Source organism: Centruroides sculpturatus, unplaced genomic scaffold, assembly GCF_000671375.1.
Source record: "Centruroides sculpturatus isolate CEXI.00-Female unplaced genomic scaffold, Cexi_2.0 scaffold107, whole genome shotgun sequence".
Lineage (NCBI taxonomy): Eukaryota > Metazoa > Arthropoda > Arachnida > Scorpiones > Buthidae > Centruroides > Centruroides sculpturatus.
The window spans coordinates 664,573-670,336 of NW_019384422.1; the positions used below are offsets into that span (position 1 = coordinate 664,573).

General features: G+C 27.6%; 1 pseudogene; it reads right to left on the bottom strand.

Moving 5' to 3' along the window:
• Positions 1 to 636: 636 nt before the first annotated feature.
• The window catches only part of LOC111619458, a 10,162-nt pseudogene continuing 5,034 nt past the window's right edge, over positions 637 to 5,764 (bottom strand).

Below are 5,764 nucleotides of genomic sequence, written 5' to 3' on the forward strand. Positions count from 1 at the left end.
ATCTTTCGAAAAGAAAAACAGACGCAAAACTTAACGAGTGCCAACCCGACAGTCTCGCGAATACATAATAGAATTGTTTTGTCAGAAAAATAAAAGGCTGGAATTACAAGGGAGAGTTTCAAAGTTCGGAGGAATACTATCCGATCGGTATATACCGGCTTGAGCGTCGATGTCGACGTCTCCCACACTCCGAAAAGTTTCGAATTGTTGCCCGAAGACGAGGGAAGACCAATCGGTATTCATTATTTTACGTCGCTTCTTCTTGTGTTTGTTCTGTGGGATGTTCGTTATCCGATCATGTGTTCGTTGTCCGAACATAAAAATCTTTCGCGAAAGTGTTCGTTATCCGATCTGTTCGTTAACCGATGGCCACTGTATATTTAGTTCGATATATATTTATATTATTATATCAAATAGATAATTAAAAAATTATATTAAAATATTTAATTATTTGCTCTTATATATTTAACAAAAAAAATAAAATTTGTACAAAAATATATATTATTTTTATACACTATATTTGTATTATTAAAATTTATATTTTTCATTGAATTTGTTATACTGAATGAACATTTTAAAAATAATACAATTTGAGCATCTCATTATTTAAATCATATACAATTCTTAAAACCTGACTAGAATTTACACTGATACATTTCATATAAACATATAATATATGTCGACATTTGCATTATGAGAAATGAATCAAAACACTTCATTAACACTCCAAAATAAAGCATTCGAAGTCAAATTTTATATAATTTGAAGGCCAAAATTATCATTTCTATATTGGTCCACATTATATTTTGATGTGTATTTTCTATGCTTTATTATACACTCATAAAATCACCATTGTGTATCACGAAGACCAATACTGATTCTGAAACCCATTGCATAATTCAATATTATCAGTCTATGAGAAAAATTATCGCGATTAATTATAAATATGTAATTTTAATTTGATTATATGACATTTAATTGATGCTTTTGGTAGTTTAGATGAGGTCTGGAAGTTATATAGATGATAAACTCTTCACAATTGCTGTCTAGTTTATTTTCTTACATCCGAGTCTTTCAGTTAAAAAAGGCCAATTACATACATTATGTTTTGCATCCCAAACGGTACTTTCGGGGCATGTATACTTAATTGGTTTTTCGAAAACGCACCAATAAAAATTTCTGCAGTCGCTTTTATCTATTTTGTATACACCATGTAAACCTAAACAATTAACATTTGGCTTTGAAGTTGAAATATAATAAGGTTTTGCAGTGGTAAAGTCGTAATTGTTAGTCGAGAAACGTTTAATAGTCGTCGGTTGTTGCTTAGAAGTCGTTGGAAAATCAGGATAGGTAGGTTTTTTAGATGTTAAAGTCTTCGCGGTCGTTATTGGATGAACGGTTTTAGAAGTTGGTTTTGATGTAAGACCAGATTTTATAGTCGTGGCAGGTAAATCGATCAAAGTGTCCGTAGAATTTTCTGTCGGAGCAACAGTTGTAGATCTTTTATGCCTTCTTAATTTATCATTGATAACATTTATTAAAACATTCTTCTTGCCACAAACGCCTCGAAAATCGTCCATGTCCAAAGCCCAAATCATGGCACCGGCATAATTATTTTCTAAGATAAAATTCATCTGAAAATCAAGTCAAACGTTTTAAATTAATCTACGCATTATTTTATAGTATATATTTAAATTAATTATTTCTATTTACTTTTTCTTCGATACTGTATGGGTCTTCGTATCCTACCCATAGATCGTTATGATAAGCAAACGGACATTTGCCAATCTTGTCGTAGCTTTTCTTCCAGCCTTTATATTTTACACCATAGCAAATCTGTAAAATACATCATATTTATATAAAACATACCTTTGTCGACAGTTAAAAAACATTTACAACTTGTTTTCTATCATTTCACATTGTTTAATCTCTGGCTTTAAGTGGTATTACATACGATTAATATCTCGTCATATTTATGTAAATTACTGATTCATATTTATTTCATTTCCAAAGATCTACTTTGTTTATGTTGCTTTTTAAACATCACAATTAAATATAGTCAATTTTTCTTTTATATAAAAAATAAACAAAGTTTAAAAGATTCTAACATAGTTTACTTACTTCATAATAAGATAAAAACCCTTTAGTTCTAGTATAAGGACCTTCAGCACCACCTCCTTGCCACTGCACTATTGGTGCCCCAATGCCTACAGAATTAACGTTACCTAAAGTATAACTTCTACCATAAAATGGTACCCCAACTACAAGTTTTTCTTTGGGAGCACCCATTTTAACCCATAATTCGGCTCCATCGTGCTGCAATTAGTAATAAAAAAAAATAGAGTAATCAACATTAAACTATCATTTATTACTCTTTATAAATAATTAAATTGTATTGATTCCATAAGTTATTTTATTTCAAGTTTTAAAGATAAAAAAATATGTTTTAGACAGGTTTTTTTCCCTTCTAATTTCTCTTATGTCGAGTTACAACAACTTATATTGCTTATAGGCAGTACGTGAGAAGCATTACGTTTAAAAAAAGTATATTTTTCTTCTGTATTCATAACAAATATTTCCTCACGGGCGATAAAATTTTGTAAACACCAAAAAAAAATTTGATATTTACCACATTTAGGAACTCGTATGCCCATTTATCATTCGGCCTTCTGTAAAGTGGACTATGAACATCGGCAAAACCATTCCAATTACCTCTTAAATCGTAAGCCATAAGATGTATTTGATCTAATAATCTATTAAAAAACGGGGAAAAAAACTAACGCAATTACTTTTTTAATAGTTTTAGAGAGAGTAAAAGTTATTAAAATGATTTACCTTCCAAGTTCTTCAACTTGGTAACCTTCGTCTAAACGAAATTTAGCCACTGGTACCGCAGCAGTTAGCATTAAATTATAGGGTAGAAAAGCAGTTTTCAATTCCTAAAAAATGAAAAATATAATTTTATCATTTGCTTATTTTATTCGATTATATCAACTTCTACTCTTAAGTAGATTAATATAATAAGTATTAGTACATTAATTAATGTGTATAATGAGCACGTATCGCTTTATGACTAATTAATTTATTAATGATATAATTACAACTTTGAATTTATTACTAAAATTAATAAATATTTTTACTGATATTATTTGCATTTAATAAACTTATAATTTGATAAAAAAAAAAAGCTGTATAAAAATCATTTTAAATGCCTTTAAAAAATTTCTTAATAATAATAAAATCGCATATATATATCGAAGAGTGTTTAAGTTCTGTTCTTCGTAATTTAAATANAAGAAAAGCATCTTATAATACATTTTAAAATGTCAGGCCCTAAATTTTACATTGTTTAACTTAAATATATATATATATATATATATATATCATACTTCAACCAATGAGACAAAGTTTTGTTTATCTGTAATTTTTCCATCTCGATCGAGAGCACCAGGATATTCCCAATCTAAATCGAGACCATCGAAATCATACTTGAGAAGCCATTGCACCACACTTCCTACGAATTCTCGTCTTTTGTTGTTGTTGTTTACCATTTCTGAATATTTTTTACCTCCTTCGTTCCATCCACCAACCGCTAAAAGTGTTTTTACTTTTCCATACGATTTCTTTATACTGTTAAAAATTCTATAACCATCTGAAACATAATTTATCATAGTTTGAAAAATGAGTAAAATACAAAAAAAAAATACATATATTTAAAAATAATGGAAATGTGTAATAAAAAAAGTGATGAAATTATTCAATATACGTCAATCAAAATTTCCATAAATTCATTGGAAACTTATCAAAAAATTTTTCAGTGGAAAATATTTATTTAAATAACGTCATTTAATTAGCGGGTATGCTTTCGTTGACGTCATAGTTTTATTAATTTCGTTGTAAGAATTTTCTTAATAATTTCATTGTTAAATTTTTAAATATTCTTAGAATATTTAACGCAATACATAGACTAAATTTATCATAAAATTTATAGTATTCGCTCACGAGTGTAATACACAACTCTAGCTGTACTAAAATATAGTATGTATATATGATTATGATAATTGCTTCTTGTCCTTATTTTAATTATTCTAAAAAACGTTTACAAGAACCTTACTTCATATACGGACTAATTACATCAAGGAGAAGGAGCGCATAAAAACTACAGGATGACAGTCGTTTTTTTCACATATTTTTTATGAAAAATCATTGTCGTTCTCTAGTTTTGTGTGCTCTTCTCCTTGATATAACAAGTCCTTAAATAATATAATATATATATATATCCAATTACAATAGCCTATATAAAGCATATTTTTGTATTAATTTGTCAACTTTAAGACGTCTATACATATATTAACCTTAATGTATCAGAAAATAATTATATTGTACGATACATTAAGGTACTAATGTAAATTAGTTGTAACCTATAATTTTCAATATTTCCAAGTTTTAATGTAATTTCTGATGTAGAAAAGATATTGTTACCTTTATTTACAAAGATTTTTTTAACACAAAATATTATATTTAATATGAAATTGTATAACAAGATAGTAAGAGAAAGTATACATTTTCCATTCCTGCATGGCCATATTTATACTAAAAATATTTTTCTGTTAAAGATTTTACCTTTCCCAATATCGAATGGTGGATCCAAGCTCATCAATTGCCACGTATTGTTATCTAATCCGGCAAAAGAATATATGAGATGAGTACATATATCGACCGGTATATCTTTAATGTTGTAATTCATTGGTGGAGGTCTATAAGAAGCCCATGATGTAAAGTAACAGACAACTTTCGGATCTTGTGACCCCTTTACTAAAATTCCTGTTCATATAAGATAAAGAATAAATAATATAATTAAATTGTATTGATTCCATAAGTTATTTTATTTCAAGTTTTAAAGATAAAAAAATATGTTTTAGACAGGTTTTTTTCCCTTCTAATTTCTCTTATGTCGAGTTACAACAACTTATATTGCTTATAGGCAGTACGTGAGAAGCATTACGTTTAAAAAAAGTATATTTTTCTTCTGTATTCATAACAAATATTTCCTCACGGGCGATAAAATTTTGTAAACACCAAAAAAAAATTTGATATTTACCACATTTAGGAACTCGTATGCCCATTTATCATTCGGCCTTCTGTAAAGTGGACTATGAACATCGGCAAAACCATTCCAATTACCTCTTAAATCGTAAGCCATAAGATGTATTTGATCTAATAATCTATTAAAAAACGGGGAAAAAACTAACGCAATTACTTTTTTAATAGTTTTAGAGAGAGTAAAAGTTATTAAAATGATTTACCTTCCAAGTTCTTCAACTTCGTAACCTTCGTCTAAACGAAATTTAGCCACTGGTACCGCAGCAGTTAGCATTAAATTATAGGGTAGAAAAGCAGTTTTCAATTCCTAAAAAATGAAAAATATAATTTTATCATTTGCTTATTTTATTCGATTATATCAACTTCTACTCTTAAGTAGATTAATATAATAAGTATTAGTACATTAATTAATGTGTATAATGAGCACGTATCGCTTTATGACTAATTAATTTATTAATGATATAATTACAACTTTGAATTTATTACTAAAATTAATAAATATTTTTACTGATATTATTTGCATTTAATAAACTTATAATTTGATAAAAAAAAAAAGCTGTATAAAAATCATTTTAAATGCCTTTAAAAAATTTCTTAATAATAATAAAATCGCATATATATATCGAAGAGTGTTTAAGTTCTGTTCTTCGTAATTTAAATA